This window comes from Pteropus medius, unplaced genomic scaffold (genome assembly GCF_902729225.1).
Source record: "Pteropus medius unplaced genomic scaffold, Ma_sr-lr_union100, whole genome shotgun sequence".
NCBI lineage: Eukaryota > Metazoa > Chordata > Mammalia > Chiroptera > Pteropodidae > Pteropus > Pteropus medius.
In genome coordinates this window covers 23,130,224-23,148,903 of record NW_024344378.1, presented here as the reverse complement: position 1 = coordinate 23,148,903, position 18,680 = coordinate 23,130,224, and the positions used below count along the sequence as shown (strand labels likewise).

The 18,680-nt window shown below is 34.2% G+C and overlaps 1 protein-coding gene across 9 annotated transcripts in view; it reads left to right on the top strand.

Moving 5' to 3' along the window:
* Positions 1 to 18,680, top strand: part of LCOR (ligand dependent nuclear receptor corepressor) — a 118,607-nt gene that overhangs the window by 11,410 nt on the left and 88,517 nt on the right. The gene's annotated exons all lie outside the window — the stretch shown is intronic.

Here is an 18,680-nt window from a genome sequence, read left to right as displayed (position 1 = left end):
ATTTTTAAAAATTGCAGAATGTTTAAGTAAAAATATATTTAGTAATTACTGTACCTAAGTCAGCCAATCTATATTTTGTCAGATGTTCTTTAACACGTAATCCGGATGAAATCAGCTATATTGAGGAATATGAATATATACAGTTAAAAGTTAGAAAGGTTAGGAATAAAGACTGTTAAGAAACAAAAGATCTGTTGTCAAATTATGCTGTGGGCAGTGTTTGGTTTCTGTGACTCAATAATTATAAGCAATGATAGTAATGATATTGTTGCTATTATATTTGACTGGATTATGAAATAAGCAACACACTTTAAACTTGATGTCGAAAGAATGCTTGCTTTCAGATGACAATATTCAGGGTCTTCAGATGTTTAGTTTAGTAATGCATAATGCAGTCTAGGATTCTGTCAGTGCTTTTTTAGGAATGAATAGCTTGCTTTTGCATGATACAGCTTTTCATTCATCTTCCTTTCCTGTTCTGTACATTTCTATCTTTTCTTTACGTTTCTTTTTCTCTTTTTGTGCATGTAAAATTAATTGATATGTTTGGAAATACATCAAATTAAGAAGTAAACTAAATTTTAAAAATAAATTTATGTATATATTCTAGTCTGGGGAAGCATATGCCTTCAGAAACCCATGGGGATAAGAATGACCTTAGAAGTAGAAATAGTGGTCATAGTTAAGAGAATGAAAATAATGAGACAGTTCAGTAATGAAATACAGTCAATGAAATTTGTTTTTAGTGAACATCTTTGGCTGTACTTGCATCATTGTTAATGAAGTACATAAAACAACTTTATTTGATATAATGCAAACAGTTTTGTCTCTTCTGGCTTTTGTCTATTTATGAATTAAAAAAAAAAAACTTGAGATGCAACCTTTCTTGATGTTAATTGGTTCTTCCATTGTTTTTTTTTTTTTTTAAACACCAGGTTACATGAACATTTGATGAACTTCTAGAGAAAACACATAATGCACAAAAATAATTTTAGACATGAATTTGCATGCTTTTCAAATATTAACCTGACCAGCGAACCTTTAAAGATTGTATCTTGATAGGATGGAATAGGTTGTTAAATGTACTCTGTATTCAGAAGTTTAATTCCTCTCTTCAGTTCTCCAACTTTTTACCCCATTGTAAGGCCCGTTCTGGAAACACTTGCATATAACAACAACAAAATATAGCTTTGATTTAGGCAGACCTGCGTACAAATTTTATTTTCACATTTTACTAGCTATAGGATGTATATAGAGAAAACTAATTTTAGTTTATTCTTGTATGAAATCATATTAATAGTAAATACTGTGTAGGAGAATTGACTAAGAGGTGAAGTACTTCATCTTTGCTTAATAATAGTTCGCTTGAAAAAAATTTGTTGAAGTTGATTTATAAAATTTATTCTTTATATATATTCCTAAAATAATGTAGTTTCTTTTAAATAGTTTTGTAATATAGAACAATGATTGTTCTCTCTGGAATTTAAATTGCACTATGGTCTATTCAGAACTTTTATATATTTATAACTTCTCTGTATAATGGTTTGGGTGATGACAACTTATATATCGTTAACATTATTACATTTATAATGACATTTTATAGGATAGAGTGGCAAAAAATGCTCAAGTTTTTGGTTTTTTGCCAACTAACAAACACTGCATTTTTTTCCTTAGGTAAAAAATATTGGGTTTTTCTTGGGTAACAAAACAGTTTCATCATAGACCTGGAGTGGAATGGGAAAACCCCTGAGGCAGGAGCACTAGGTTTTGGTGTAAGTATGACTGTGGCTGTATGGTTTTGAGCAAGTACATCACTTAATCTCTCTGCATTTCCTATTTCCTTGTCAGATAAGGTCTTGGGGAGCCTCCTAATTACAATATTTTGAGAAAAATTACCTTGATTTTCACTATGAAACAGCCCTATTTTTAGTTTTTTGGGAAACCTCCATACTGTTTTCCATAGGGGCTGCACAAATTTACATTCCTACCAACAGTGCACAAGAGTTCCCTTTTCTCCATGTACTTGCAAACTAATTACTTATCTTTTTGATAATAAACATTCTAACAGGTGTGAAGTGATACTTCATTGTGGTTTTGATTCGCATTTCTCTGATGATTAATGATGTAGAGCATCTTTTCATGTACCTGTTGACCATCTATATGTCTTTTTGGAAAAATGTGTATTCTTCTGCACATTTTAAAATCAGATCGTTTGCTTTTTGCTGTTCAGATGTATGAGTTCTTCATGTATTTTATCAGATACATGATTTGGAAATATTTCCTCCCATTTAGTAGGTTGCGTTTTCATTTTTTTGATGGTTTTTTTTGCTGTGCAGAAGCTTTGTAGTTTGATGTAGTACCACTTGTTTATTTTTGCTTTTGTTGCCTTTCCTTTTGGTGTCAAATCCAAAAAAATCATCACCAAGACCGGAGTCAAGACCATCTATGTTTTCTTCCAGAAATTTTATAGATTCAGGTCTAATGTTTAAGTCTTTAATTCATTTTGAATTAATTTTTGTCTATGGTGTAAGACATTGGTCCAGTTTCATTCTTTTATATATGGCTTTACAATTCTCTTACCACCATTTATTGAAGAGACTATCTTTTCCTCATTGTATATTCTTGTTTCCTTTGTCATAAATTGGCCACATATGCATAGGGGTATTTCTGGGATCTTTATTCTGTTCCATTCATCTATGTGTCTGTTTTTATGCTAATAGCATACTGTTTTAATTATTATAGCTTTGTAATGTGGTTTGAAGTCAGTCAGTGTGATGCGCCCCCAGTTTTGTTGCTCTTTTTCAAAATTGCTTTGGCTATTCAGGGTCATTTATGGTCCCATACAAATCTTAGGATTGTTTGCTCTATTTTTGTGAAAAATGCCTTTGGAATTTTGATAGGGTTTGCATTGAATCTGTATATTGCTTTGGGTAAGTATGGACAGTTTAACAATATTCTTCTAGTCCATGAGCATGGACTGTCTTTCCACTTATTTGTGTCTTCATCAATTTTTTCCATCAGTGTCTTACAGTTTTCCATATACAGGTCTTTCAGTCTCCTTGATTAAATTTAATCCTAGGTATTTTATTCTTTTTGATGTAATTGTATATAGGATTGTTTTCTTAATTTCTCTTTCCGATAATTCATTATTAGTGTGTAGAAATGCAACAGATTATTGCATGTTGATTTTGTATCCTGCAACTTTATTGAATTAATTTATTCTAACGATTTTTTTTGGTGGAATCATTAGAGTTTTCTACTTACAATATGTTATCAGCAAAGAGTGACCGTTTTATTTCTTCCTTTCCAATTTGGATGCTCTTTTTTTTTCTTGCTCTGGGTAGGACTAACAATACAGTGATGCGCTACATAGTGATGCTTTAGTCAACAAAGGACCACATATATGACAGTGGTCCCATAAGATTAAAATGGAGCTGAAATTTTTCTGTTGCCTGGTGACGTCCTAGTTGTCATAATGTAGCAAAATGCATTACTTGTTTTTGGTGATGCTGGTATAAACAAACCTACTTTGCTGCTAGTTGTGTAAAAGTATAGCACATACAGTTACGTACAGTACATAATACTTGATAAAAGACTGTTACTGATTTATGTATTTACCATGCTATACTTTCTGTCATTATTTTAAAGTGTACTCTTTCAACTTAAAAAGTTTACTATAAAACCGTATGCTGTGTTACACTGGCACCATCCTTATACATTTTGTGTTTTCCTCTTTCTTGATTGCATCATGTGCTTTTGTGCTTGATTTAAAATTTCCTATTTTGTATGGTAGCATGCTGTATAGGCTTTCAGCCTAGGAACAACTAGGCCATATTATATAGCCTAGGTAGTAGTAGGCTGTACCATCTAGGTTTGTGTAAGTATGTTCTGTGATGTTTGTACAATGACAGAATCGCCTAACGATGCATTTTGCAGAACATCCCTGCCATTAAGTGGTACATGATTGTACTGTGTTAAATAAAATTGGTGAGAGTAGGCATCTTTGTTTTCTTCCTGATCTTGAAGGAAAAGCTTTTAGCTTTTCACCATTAAATATGATGTTAGCCGTGGTCTTGTCACATATGGCCTTTGTTATGTTGAAGTACGGCCCCTCTGTACCTGCTTTGTTGAGATTTTTTATAAATGGATGTTGAATTTTGTCAAATGCTTTTTTCTGCATCTATTGAGATGATCATAATGATTTTTATTCTTCATTTTGTTAATGTTGTGTATCGCATTGACTGATTTGAACCATCTTTGCATCCCTGGAATAAACCCCATTTGTGATCATGATGTATGACCCTTTTAATGTATTGTTGAATTCTGTTTGCTAATACAGTTGACCCTTGAACAACTTGTGTGAGTCCACTTACATGCAGATTTTTTTCAACATATTTTCTCTTATGTTTTTCTTAATTACATTTTCTTTTCTCTATTTTTTGTAAAATACATTATATAACACATATAATTATGTATATGTTAATTAATTATTTTATCAGTAAGGCTTCTGGTCAACAAAAGGCTATCAATATTTGAGATACATGTGGGTTTTTGACTGCATGGGTGATTGGCACCCCTAAGCCCTGTGTAGTTCAAGGGTCAGCTGTATTTTGTTGAGAGTTGGTTTTTACATCTATGTTCATCAGGGATATTGGCCTGTAGTTTTCTTTTCTTGTGGTTTTGTTAGCAGGGTAATGATAGCCTTATGAAATGAACTTGGAAGAGTTTCTTTCTTTTCTGATTTTTGGAAGAATTTGAGAAGGATTGGTATCAATTCTTTGAATGTTTAGTAGAGTTTTACCAGTGAAGCCATCTGGTCCTGGGCTGTCAGGAGGTTTTTGATTACTGATTCAGTCTCCTTACTAGTAATTGGTCTGTTCAGATCATTTATTTTATCATTATCCAGTCCTGATAGATTGTATATTTCTAGGAATTTATCTGTTTCTTCGAGGTTGTCCAATTTGTTGGCATATAATAATTGTTCATAATCTGAAATGATTATATTTTCATGGTATCAGTAACATCGCTTTCATTTCTGATTACATTCGAGTGCTCTTTTCTAGGTAGATCTACTTAAAGGTTTGTCAGTTTTCTTTTCAGAGAACTAATTCTTTTCATTGATCTTTTCTATTGGCTTTTTAGTCTCTATTTCATTTATTTCTGCTCTAATTTTTGTCATATCCTTCTAATTTAGGGTTTCAGTTTTTTTCTAGTTACTTGAGGTGTAAAGTTGTTTATTTGAGACTTTTCTCGTTTCCTAAGGTAGGCATTTATCACTACATTTCCCCTTTAGAACTGCTTTTCCTGGGTCCTATAAATTTTGATATGTTACATTTCCAGTTTCATTTGTCTCAAGGTATTTTTTTATTTCCCTTTTTATTTGATCCATTGGTTCAGTAGCATGTTGTTTAATCTCTACATATTCAAGAATTTTCCAATTTGTGTATTTTCTAGTTTCATATCATTGTAGTCAAAAAAGATGCTTGATATGATTTTATTCTACATTTATTAAGAGTTGTTTTGTGGCTTAACCATATGATCTTCCTTGGAAAGTGTTCCATGTGAACTTGAGAAGAACGTATATTCTGTTGCTTTTGGATGGACTATTCCGTATCTGTTAAGCCCATCTGGTCTAATAGGTTGTTTAAGGCTGATATTTCCTTATTGGTTTTCTGTCTGGATGATATATCCATTATGTCAGTGGGATATTAAAGTCTCCTACTATTGTTATATTGTCTTTTTCTCCTTTTAGATCTATTAATATTTGTTTTATATATTTAGGTACTCCTATATTAGGTCCTTAAATATTTGAAAATGTTATACCTTTTTGTTGGATTGATCTTTTTATCATTGTGTAATGCCCTTCTTTGTCTCCTATAGTCTTTGTTTTAAAGTTGTTTTTTCTGATACAAGTATAGTTACTCTGGTTTTTTTTTTGGTTTCCATTCACATTGGAATATCTTTTTCCATAGTTTCACTTGCAGTCTGTTTGCCTTTTCAATGAAAGTGAGTTTCTTGTAGGCAGCATATAGGTGGGTCTTGTTTTGTTTGTTTTAAATTCATTTAACCACTCTGTTTTGATTCGAGTATTTAGTCCATTTATGTCTAAAGTAACTATTGATAGGTATGTGCTTATTGCCATTTTGTAATTGTTTTCTGGCTGATTTTGTAGTTCTCTGTTCTTTTCATATTCTTTCTTTGTGGTTTGATGACTTTCTTTAGTGATATGCCTGTATTTCTTTCTCTTTGTTTTTTGTGTATTTACTCTAGGTTTTTGCTTTGTGGTTATCACAAGGCTTACATATAGCAACTTACATGTATAGCAGTCTATTTTAAGTTGATAACAGCTTAAATTTGATCCCACTGTACATAAAGGTCAACGTTATTATTCCCTCATTTTGTTTTTCATGTCACATTTTACATCTTTTTATCTTGTGTATCTTTTAATTATTGTAATCATAGTTATTTTATTACTTTTGTCTTTTAACCTTCAAACTAGCTTTATAAGTGATAAATCCACTACCTTGTGGAATTTATCTTTTCCATAAATTCATCTTTTCCAGTGAGATTTATTCTTTCATATATTTTCTTGTTACTAATTAGCACCCTTTCTTTTTAGCTTAAAGATGTCCCTTTAACATCTTTTTGTATGGCTGTTTTAGTGGAGATGAACTCCTTTAGGTTTTGCTTGTCTAGAAAATTCCCTCTCTCACTTCTGAATAACTTCGGTGGGTAGAATATTTTTGATTGGAAGTTTTTTGTCCGTCTACCCTCCTCACCCCCCAGCACTTTGACTATGTCATGCCCCTCCCTTCTGACCTGCAGAGTTTCTGCTGATGGTCTTATGGGGGTTCACTTGTATGTAACAGGTTGTTTTTCTCGTGCTGCTTTTAATCTCTCCTTTTAACTCTTGACATTTTAATTATAAGGTGTCTTGGTATTAGTCTCTTTAGGTTCCTCTTATTTAGAATTCTCTGGGCTTCCTGGATTTGAATCTGTTTCCCCTCCCAGGTTAGGGAAGTTTTCAGCCATTATTTGTTCAAATAAGATTTTCACCCCTTTCTCTCTTTTCCTTCTGGGAGCCCTATGATGTGAATGTTAGTTTGATGTTATGCCATAAATCCCTTAAGCTAGCTTCACTTTCTTTCATTCTTTTTTTTTCTGCTGCTCTGAGTTCTACTCCCTTGTCTTTGAGCTGACTTATCCTTTCTTCTGCTTCATTTAGTTCGTTGTCAAACCCCTCTAGTGTATTTTTCAGTTCAGTTATTGTATTAAATACGTAATTTAATCATAATAACCTTACTTAGGTGGGCATTACTTTAATTTTTTAGATAGAAAAGTAGTTGTGTGGATTCATACTACTATACTGGGGATTCTTTTGTGTATTCTTGGTCAGTTCCTACAGTATACTGCAGTGGCTCACTTTTATCCCCTGTGCACTCCTACTTCTCTTTTAACTGATGGTCTTGTCACCTACAGAACAATAAAAATTAAGGCTCTTGAAAGTGACCATTTTCCCAACATTCTTCTTCTTATTCCTAAGACTACTTGGAAAGCTTGAGAAAAATACCTCTGAAGCATTGTTTCAAATATTGACTACCTAAACAAAACCACTGAGATATTTGTAAAAATTGAAAATTTGGGATCCTACCCCCGATCTGCTGAATCCAAATCTTCTTAGGTGGGGCATGGGAATCTTTATTTTAAACAAGTGATTCTTGTACACACTGAAGCTTGAAAATCACAGGCATATAGAATAAAGTTACTTTAACCAGCATATAAGACCCTCCAAGATATCTGTATGTCCTTCTTCATTCTCAGCTCTCTCTGTATATCCTGCCCAGTTCCTATTCTGTAATCCCTCAAGTCCTCTAACTACAAAATAAAGGTTACTGTTTTTCTAGTGTACAAGCATTATTATACTACTTTTGTTTACCTCCTTCCTTTTGTGTCTCTAATTCTACCTCTTCTAGTTTGCAAGACCCTGGAAGTCAGTGACCATATCATGTTTTTCTTTGCATTTTAAGTACTCGGTAAAGTGATTGGCTCAGTAAATATTTATGGAAAGGTAGAAAACAGTACTTTGAAATGACAGACTAAACAAGTGACTGAAGTTGAGTAAGAGGTAGTATTCTATTTATAGTGACTCACATTATTTAAGTAAAAACAAAATTGATATGAGAAAGAGAGTATAGGTATTTTGGACACAATTTGTGGTACCCTTAATGGCTTTAACACAGTGAATTTTTAAGGGAAGTCGGGTGGGAGGAGTTGCCCCTTTGAGAATCACTGTATTAGAGATACTAAGGACTAGTTTTCTATGCATGTAAATTATATGGAGACTCAGGTGACACCCGACCTTTACAGGCAAGGCATTATTTCTTTGTTTTGGTTCACTTAAACATGTAATCTTTTTCTCCTTGTTCAGAGTGTATATATTAATTTGAGGTTTCTGAAATACCAGCAAAATGAATAGGAAAGGGCTGAAAATTTTCCACAGACAAATCAGTAAAAGTTGAAGGTAGGCAACAGGTAGAGAAGGGAAGAGTGTCTGGATTGTGAGTATAAAATGTCAATGTTCTTTCTAGGGACATTCGTCCACATACTATGTGTGTGACATAGTTTTCTTGAAGTAGACACAAACGAACCATGAACAATGATAGCCAAACTAAAGGACAAGACTGTTGTGAATGTTCTAGGTATGGAAAGAGATTTCAGTATGACGTTGTCGCCACTCTAGCCACATGTCATGATGTTGACCTAGGACTATCATTGCTTTAGGTATAGTGGTGATGCAGCATATCCCTGGGGAGGAAAAGATTTTATGAATGCTTTGTTTTTAGGTATTGATACTTAGTTTTTTACAACTCTGAGAGCTCCTTATATGGTTCATATTTTGCTATCAGGAGCTCACAGATCCATACTTTAACAAGCATGAATATGAATTTGTAACTTTTAGATTCTAAAACCCTTCAAGCAGATTTCTGGCTGGGGAATGGACATGGTATAAACTTAATTTTTCTACTGGCTCTTCATGTTTTTTTGCCAAGTTTGAGAAAATAACAAAAAAAAAAAAATGAGGCCTTGTTTTCAGTCATATGGCAAATTGCAGTATTCTGCCTTTATTGGGACTCTTCTTATTGCAAGTTCAGAAACCCAGTTCAAATTAAGTCAAAAAGGTCATTTTGTAAGTTTATGAACTGGGAAGTTCACAGAGTAAATCTAAAGCCAGTCTTTGACATGACTAGATTTAGAAGCTTAACTCCTGTCATCAGGAATGTCTCCTTATCTCCATCTCCAAGCTTTCCTTTCCTCTTGATTTCTTTCTTCATCAGGTAGACTGATAAAAATAATCAAAACCAATTGGGTGGGTGGAAGAACTCATTGGCCAGGCTTCAGTCATGTTGCCTAAACCAATCACTGAGGTCTGGTGGAGTGCGATTCTTAACCAAGGACAGGTACTTGGTTGGTTTTGGAAAGAGGCTTAAAATCAGCCCTCCATTTTGACTTTAAGGAGGAGCAGATTCTTCAAAAGACAGTCAGATGCTATTACCTAAGAAAGGGAAATGGGTGCTACTTAGACAAAATCTATGAATATTTTATTTATTAATTTAGGTCTATGTTAGGGGAAATTGATTTGGACCATGTTATGAGTTGTATTGTTTCCGCTCAAAAGATATATTGAAGTCTTAATCCCCAGTGTCTGTAGTGACATTTTTTGGAAATAAGGTCTTTGCAGTTGTAATCAAGTTAAGATGAGGTCCATGCTAGAGTAGGGTGGGCCCTAATTCAGTAATTGGTGTCCTTATAGGAAGAGGGAAATTGAGATAGACAGGAAAGACAGCCATGTGAAGAAAGAGGCAGAGACTGGAGTTATACTACGTCGAGCCAAAGAATGCCAAAAATAGCAACCATCAGAAGCTACAAAAGACAAGAAAAGATTCTTCTTTAGAGCGTTTAGAAGGAGCAAAGCCCTACCAACACCTTGATTTCTGTCTTCTCCAGAACTGTGAGCAAATACATTTCTGTTGTTTTAAGACACCTAGTTAGTGGTAATATGTTACGACAGCTGTAGAAAACTGATATAGACTGTATTTGGTACATATAAAATTTATTTTTTATTTAGTTCATCCTCTTAAAATGTTGATCATAAATCTCCCCAATGAATATCTTTTACATTTTAAATGGATTTTAGGGGGATTTGGAATGCCTTTGGAATTTATCGGTTTGGCATTTAAAAGTATATACTATTTGGTTAAAATTTTCGCCTAGCCATAATAACGCAACATGAGATTTTGTGATTGATTGTATTTATTGCATCCTACATTTTACATAGTCTGTAGTTACAGTTTAGCTGAAGCCATGGTCTTTGTTGAACAACTGAACATTATTTCTAGATGTGTTTTACTTCCAAATAGCACAGTGCTGTGCTGGTAAGAACCAGTAGTGGAAATAAATAGTTAATGTGAAACACTCAAAGTAAGTATGTTCCAACAGCCTGAGTACAAAAGAAAGAGTATGTCTAGGGCAGCTGGCTATGGTGCGGGGAGCAATTAGTGTTTTGGTGAGACTAACCAAACTCTTCAGCTTGAACAGTATTCCTGGATCTTGCTCATATTTTGCAAACTGAGAATGTTGCATAATACCTTCAAAGATTGGTTAAACTTTAAAAAAAAAAAAACAATATTCTGAATATCCTTCTAGTTTTTGACTTAGAAGAAGTGGATATTTGCTGTAGGTACTGTAATTCTTACTCAAAACCTTTGAGGAAAATTTTATTTTTAAGAAACTTAAGACTATTGGAAAAATAGTTTGGGGGACCTATGCAAGCACTTTTAAATATACATACTCTCCACGTTTACTAAAATGAAATAGAACCAGTAAGTAAAGGAAGTGTCATATCTTGAATTAGTAATGTTAAAAGCAGTACAATTCATTTTCATTATTAATATTTCTGGTACGTTTTTTAAGTTTAGTAATCTCTTAATTCAAAACTCAAAATTGTATTTTCAGAGTATACAATGAGAAGCTTGCTTCCACCCTTGCCGCATCTACTCTAGTTTTACTTCCTGTAACTATTTTTATTATGTACTTTATAAAAATAAAAGCAAATGTTAATATTTTTTCTTCTCTCTTTTGTATATGTCACATATGATACACATAAAATACCTTGTTCCATACCTCGTTTTTTTCACTTACTATATCTTATATATCTTTCGATGTCAGCATATATAGAGCATTTACATTCTTTTTCACAGCTGCATTGTACTCTATTGTGTGGGTAGACCGTAATACATTTTACTAGGTGGTTATTGAACCACTTTTCACTTATCACTATCTATGCTGCAGTGAATAATATTGTACATGTTATTTTGTATGTATCCTGGTATCTGTAGGATACAGTTCCAGATAATTTTAAAGCGTAAAAGGTATTTGTAATTTTTATAGGTATTGCCAAATTGCCCTCTACATGAGTGATAGAATTTTGTAGTCCTTCTGTCATTGTAGGGGAGCATCCATTAGGAGAATGTCTGCATCCCCATAGCCTTACCAATATAGTCTGAGTCTGACTTGCAGATTTTAATAGGGAAGTTTAATAGGGAAAAAAATACTCAGTATAGTTTTTATTAGCATTTTCTTCATGAGTGAGGTTGAGCCTCTTATTTTTAAGGACATTTCCCTTTATATTTGATCTTGAATTGACCTTCTGCAGTGTTTGTTATGATACATTGCCAATGGTGAAAGTAATAATGTTTTAATAGGGGAGGAAAGGGAGGAGATGATTATTATTAGAAAAAAGACTTCTGTATTCTCTTCCTGAATCTCATGAATTTTCACATTCAGAATTGATTCTGAAAGTTCAATTGCTTTATTATTGTTTTAGGAGGCCTGCAGTATATGACTGGCACGGCATAGGGATCCAGGTTTTTTTGAGCATGCCTTTTCCACCTTTTTCAGGAAAGCATAGATTGGTGTTATGAAGTCTCTTTAAACTGCTTCAAAGGATTGTAGAAAATTGTTCAAATTTTGGCCACAGGCTTTGTCTTGTATTTACTGTAGGCATTTGTTAGAGTATTTATTTGATTTTTGTAAATATTTTTGTATTCATTTAGTATGTTCTACAAAATGCTCGATGCCTTCTTTGATGATGCTGTTTTTTGTCTCCAGCTACCTGTTGTATGTGTTTTTAGTATTTCATTCTTTCGGTGTCAGTAAGCATTCTGTTTACTGAACTTTGAGAGGACTGTTTTAAGCTTTGATAGTAATGTCACTTTGTTTGCATTTTGAACTGAAACCCCCTTCCCTAAGCAATTATGTCTCTACAGCTATTGATGCCATTAAATACTGTCTTGGCAGTAGTTAGCAAATATTATTGTTTAATTTCTCAAAATCTGATACCTTAGAAACTACAGGTGTCATTAAATACTGTCTTGGCAGTAGTTTGCAAACATTATTGTTTAATATCTTAAAATCTGATATCTTAGAAACTACAGGAGAAGCATATGTTAAAATACACAACAGAGCTTAAAGATAAAAATAAATGTTCCCAGTTAAGAAAACAACAGGCAGAATAAGGGTAGAAACTAATGACTCAGAGAACAATCCTATATTTTGAGAGCCAAGTTGACAAGGAAGTAGATACTCAGTGACTCATAAATACTGATCCAAAATGTTCTGTCAGATAAAGGTATATTGACTTATAATGGATTTGTCAAGCAAGGATAGCCTCTTTGCTTTGGGGACAGTTTTGGTTTAAATAGTGTGGTTGAATTGCATTTTTAATATATTCTTTGAGCATTTATGCTAGCCCTAGCTCTAACCCTAACCCTATGCTAGGTGCAGGGATACAGCAATGTGCATAGCAGACTGTTCCTGCTTGCATGGTACTTAGAGTCTAATGGGAGAAGTAGGGACATTAATCACATGAGGAACATATAACTGCACAATAAAACAACAGCTCTGAAATGAGACATTGTTTTCTGTGTGTTTGTGGTGGGGGCAGATTGGAGTAATAGAACTTCAGAAGAATTTCAAAGAAAATAAATTTTTCATTCAAGAGGTGAAAGATCAGTGGGAGTTAATTAACCAGGAGGAAGAAGAGAAGGCAGAAGAGAAGAGTGGTAGGGCGAAGAGGATTCCTCCAGACAGGGTAATGAGAATATGTTTTCAGAAGACAGAAAAAGAAAAATTAGACCTTGGTTTTCCTGTTAAAATTCTGGTTTATGTAAATATTTGTATTTCCTTTTCAGCACTTGGTGGCACTTAAACATGCTTAAACTAGGCCCAGTTTTGGCTGTGGAATATTCTTGGACTTTTTTTTTTTATTAGGAAAACTGATATATGTGAAAATTTGGGGTGAGGGGAGCACTGAATGAGTTTATTATTATTAAGATGTGGGGAAAAAAGACGAGTATATTCAGGCATCAGATATTACTGTAAATGGACAGCTGTGCAGTCACTCCCAATATGGAAGCATGAAGGCATTCTTTGGCAGGCTCTCTTAATTCCTACCATTTTTTCTTTCTAAATTAATAGGAGTGATTTTTTTAAACCGCCTTTTTATTGAGATATAATTAAAATGTACAGTTCTTAAGTTTCGACAACTGTGTACACTCCTGTGACCACCCAAAATAAGATAGAACATTCTCAGCCTCCTAAAAAGTTCATTCATGTCCTTTTCCAGCCAGTTGCCCATCATCACAACAACTGATTTCTGTCGCCATATATTAATTTTGCCTGCATCTGGAGTTCATATAAAGGAATCATACAGTGGTATTCTTTTACATCTGACTTCTTTTCCTTAAACATATTGTTTATATGTGTTTTATATTAATAGTTCATTCTCTTTTTAAGTGGATTTAGTGAGATGTAATTCATTTAGCACACCTCATTTTAAAGCATACAATTCAATAAATCTTACTGTATTCACAGTTTTACAACCATTACCACAGTCAGATTTTAGACATTTTCACCATCCAGTGTATTTCATATTCAGTTTACAGATGAGAACCCATACCCATTAGCAGTCCCTCATTCTGTCCCCCTCTTTTTCCATCCTCCAGCCATAGACAAGTACTAATTTACTTTGTCTCTATAGATTTATCTATTCTGGACATTAGTTCATTTTTATATTGCTGGGTAGTATTCCATTGTATAGACATCCCACAGTTTGTCCTTTTTATTGATGATAGACATTTGGGTTATTTCCAGTTTAGGGTTATTATAAATAAGGATACCCCATAGATACTTTTGTATGTCTTTTTTCATTTCTCTTGGGTAAATACCTACAAATGGAATTGCTGGGTCATAGAGATATATGTTTAACTTTATAAGAAACTGCCAAACAGCTCTCCTAAGAGGTTATATCTTCACTTTATATTTCCCCCAACAATGTATAGAGAGATCAGTTATTCCACATTCTCACAAATATTGAGTGTTCGTGGGTCTTTTCTATTTGACCATTTCTATTTGACTTACTAGTTGTGAAGTGGTATCTCATTGTTTTACTGTTTTACTTTCCTATTAACTAATAATGTTGAGCATCATTGTTTTACTGCTTTGTTTTAATTTCTCTGATAATTAATGATGTTGAACACCTTTTCATGTGCTTACTGAACTTTCCTTTGTTCTTTTTTGAAGTGTCTAAGTCTTTTGCCCATTTAAAAAATTAAATTTATCTTTTGTTGATTTCTGAGAGTTCTTTATATAACTTATATATAATTATTATTCTATAAAATTGACATTTGATTTATGATATTGTGATTTATAAGATATTTGGTCTTCACAGTTTCTTCCTCACAGCTTCCAAAACCCTTGCAATTTCATAAGTGTCGAAAGTGATCAAGGGTGGGGGCTGGTTGCCAAGAGAACCAACCTTATAATTTGAGGTTTAGAACTTTCAGCCCTCCCTTTCACCCCTACTCTTGAGGAGGGGAGGGGAGAGGGACTGGAGATGGAGTTCAGTTGCCAGTGGCCAGTGACTTAGTCAGTCATGATTATGTGATGAAGCCTCCCTAAAGACATGGGGGGACACCTCGGTCCTTTTTTTTTTGGAGAGTTTCCATGTTGGGGAACCAGAATGTTTCCACATGCCACCTTTGCTGGGCCCCAAGTTCTACGAAGATAGAATCTTCTTTGTTCGGGACCTCGCCCTATGTATTTATGTCTCTTCTTTAGTATTCTTTAATATCCTTTGTAATAAATTGGTAATCTTACAAGTAACATGTTTTTCTTAGTTCTATGAGCTGTTTTAACAAATTGACTCCCAAGAAAGGGATTATGGGAACCTCTGATTGACATGACAGCCAGTAGGTCAAAAGTACAGGTAACAGCCTGTACTTACAGTTGGCATTCTGAGTTAAAGAGGGTTGTTGGAACCTCTGGTCTATAGTCGGTTGTTAGAAGCACAGATATGCGCCTGCGCTTGCAGCTGGTGTCTGAAAAGTGTGTTTGTGTGTGTCAGTGTCTTCTAATAGCAAACCCTTAAGCTGGTGTCCGAGAATTGTTCGTTGATGTGGAGTGAACTACCCCACACATTGACAGCGAATCTCAGAACCCCATTTACTCTTCAACAAATATAAAAGTAGAAATAGGTACCTGTGGAGTAACTACAGTAACAAGAGGCTTTTTAGTTTCTAAAATATTTTTTTAAGGATCAGAATAGAAAAAAGTTCATTTTACTTAGACCTTTTAAAGGAGATAGATACCGTAGTTGGTTCATTATTGAACCATGAAATGTTTTCCTGCAGGTGTGGTCCTCAACTTGGAAGTTGTGTCACTTTTGATAGAGTCCAAGATGGGCCCAAGTAGTCTATGCCACAAGGAGCAGTCCTTCTGACCAATAAGACACTGCGATGAGAACTGCCCTTAAACCAACTCTATAGCTTGCCTTCCAGAAGTTGTCCCACAGTCTATTGCTAATTCAGGTCCCATATCTCATAGTCCCCATAGCTAAAGTTAGGTGTGAACTCTGTTGATAGGGCAATAGAGCACACATGGCTCACACTATTGCCACAGTGTCAGTAAAAAATATTGCTGAGACTGCAGAAATTTCAGAGAGGCTGGGCCAGGGTATCATCAGTGTCAGCAGCCATAATTTAGCTTTTGTCACATCATGGAGTCTTTAGAAAACCATCTTTTTGGTTGACAGGGAGACATTCACGAGCTTTCACCAACCTCTCAGTTATTCAGTTTTTTCACTTCTACACAGTCCGTCATTAAAGAATGTGTACGAGTCTTCCCTATCTTTGTTCCATCCAAATTTTGATCCACATCATCATTGTAATTTTTCTAAAACATGCCATTATCCTGTAAAAATCCTTCAGGAGTTTGCCATTATCTTTAGAAAATCTAGACTTTAACATTGCTTTCCAGGGGCATCTTAGACTACTGCTTATAGTTTTACCTAATTTATCTCCAAGTCCCAATAATCAACATAATAATAGTTAACGTATTCTATACTCTTTGACTGGAGTACTCTTTATCAATCTCTTTAATACCTATTTGTTGCTTGAGACTCCATTCAGATATCACTTCTTGGAAGCTAAATTCCCATATTCATTTTTCTGCACCCCAGCCCGCACCCCTCATCCCTTAAAATTGTTGTGAGATGTCAAAGCAGTCAGTGCATGTTTAATATCTAGCATAAAGCAGGACACAAGAACTTTTTCTTCTTGTGCCATACCCTCTCCTGCAGTGAGCACAGTTCAGAAGACTGAGCTGCCCTAATTTAAGAGCATGAGAAAATAGGATTTGTGATTGTTTATCATCACCACTACCTTCTTCAAACTCTGAAAACACATGCGTCCACAGGCAAGATGTTTAGTCTGATAACAAAATGAGTAAGGTAGTAGTTCTTGCGGTCGAAAATCCCAAATTCTGGTGGGAATAGACAGGTTTATAAGCAACTAATTATATTTCACTGGGTCAGAGATTTAAACATTTTTAAAAAAGAAATAAACCATAAAAGAATTAGAAGGATAGGCAATTTTTTTCTATCATAGTGAAGTGAGGAAAAGCCCTTTATATTATAATCTAAACTGAGAGTTATAAAGGAAATGATCATTTTATTTAAAAAACAATATTTTACATGACAATAAATGCCATAAAATAAAAAAACAGAGTAAAAAGATTACTGTCTTTATTAATGTAATACCTCTGCAATATATTTAAATGAAGTCTTAAAATTCAGAAAGCAAAATAGATTAGCAGCCCACTAGAAAAATGGTTAAGAAAAAGAATAGGCAATTCATAAAGAATTCAAAGAGATCAATAAACATGAAAATTGTTAAGTCTTAATTATAATCAAGGAATTGCAAGTTTAAACTGCAAGTTAAAATGTGTGCCTATCATGTTGGCTAAGATTAAATTGAAGTGTCAAAACTTCACAGAGGTCATCTTAAAGGTACTTCCACTGGTTTAAGATGGAAAATTTGAATATTAAAAAAGTAATGACTGCAATGGGTCTAACCATATCAAGTAAATTAAAATCGAAGAGTCTATAATGATACTGTAAAAATAACCAAAAGTAACCATTGATCACCTTAGGAGGTTTCAAGAGTGTCAAGCCATTAATCTGAAAATTTGTACATGGAAGAATGAAGCACTTAATCTGCTTTGTGTTGCGAAATGTATTTCAAGATAACCAAATAGTTGATAATGGAAAGCTTTTATTGAAGAATTCCAGTTAATAATTGAAGGAGGAATTAAAGTATTAGAAAAGTCACCATTTTGCATCCATAATACAATGGATTATGGATCTAGATTATTAATGTAGGCTAAAATTACTAGGTGAAAGGTGATAAGTGACTTTATAATGGTGAGATCAAGTTACTTTCCTGAATTCACTGATCAATATTAGCATCACTAAAAGTAGAACAGGAAGACATCCTGTCTCTTAATTTGATGAAATCGGAGGGACATGCACTACTGTGAAGTACCCTAAAATAATTTAACCTGAATCTAATTAAGAAAAGTAACAGGATAAGTAAGTAGATCATGTAACCCATAATACATTGTAAGGTATATAGGCTGTATTGTGAGGACTTTGACTTTTTGGTATGGGTGTGTGTGTGGGATATGTCTCCAATGGTCTGTTTCCCCTGTAGTTTACTTAATTCTTTGAGGAAAGCTCAGCTGCGTTTCAGACAGTTAAACCTGCCTCTTTTTCTTTCTTTCTTTTTAAATTAAGACTGACTTTTTAGAGGAATTTAAGGTTCACAGCAAAGTTGAGGGGTAGGACTTTAGCTTTTACTCTGAGTAAAATCAGGAGCATAGAAGGCTTTTGAGCAGGAGAGGGACACAGTGATGTTTCTTAGTTTTAACTAACTGGCTGCTATGTTGAGAGTAGGCTGGGAGTAGAGGGAGCAGCAGTATTATTAGCACAGATACCAAATTGAAAGCTAGTGCTAGTGAGAGGTAAAGGTTACTTATACTGGGTACTAGTAGAGAATTGGGGAGGGCTTAGGACTCTGACTATATTAGATTGGTAGGAGACTGTGTAGGATTGGTAGATCCAACATAATTTCCTGATGGTTTTATGTGAAGAGTGAGAGAAAGGAGATGAGGACTCTGGAGTATTTTTGTTCAAGCGACTTAAAGTGCAGAGTTAGTTACCTTTAACCAAGATGGGAGAGACTGTGAACGGAGCAGATTTGGAGAAGATAAAGAATTCAGTACTG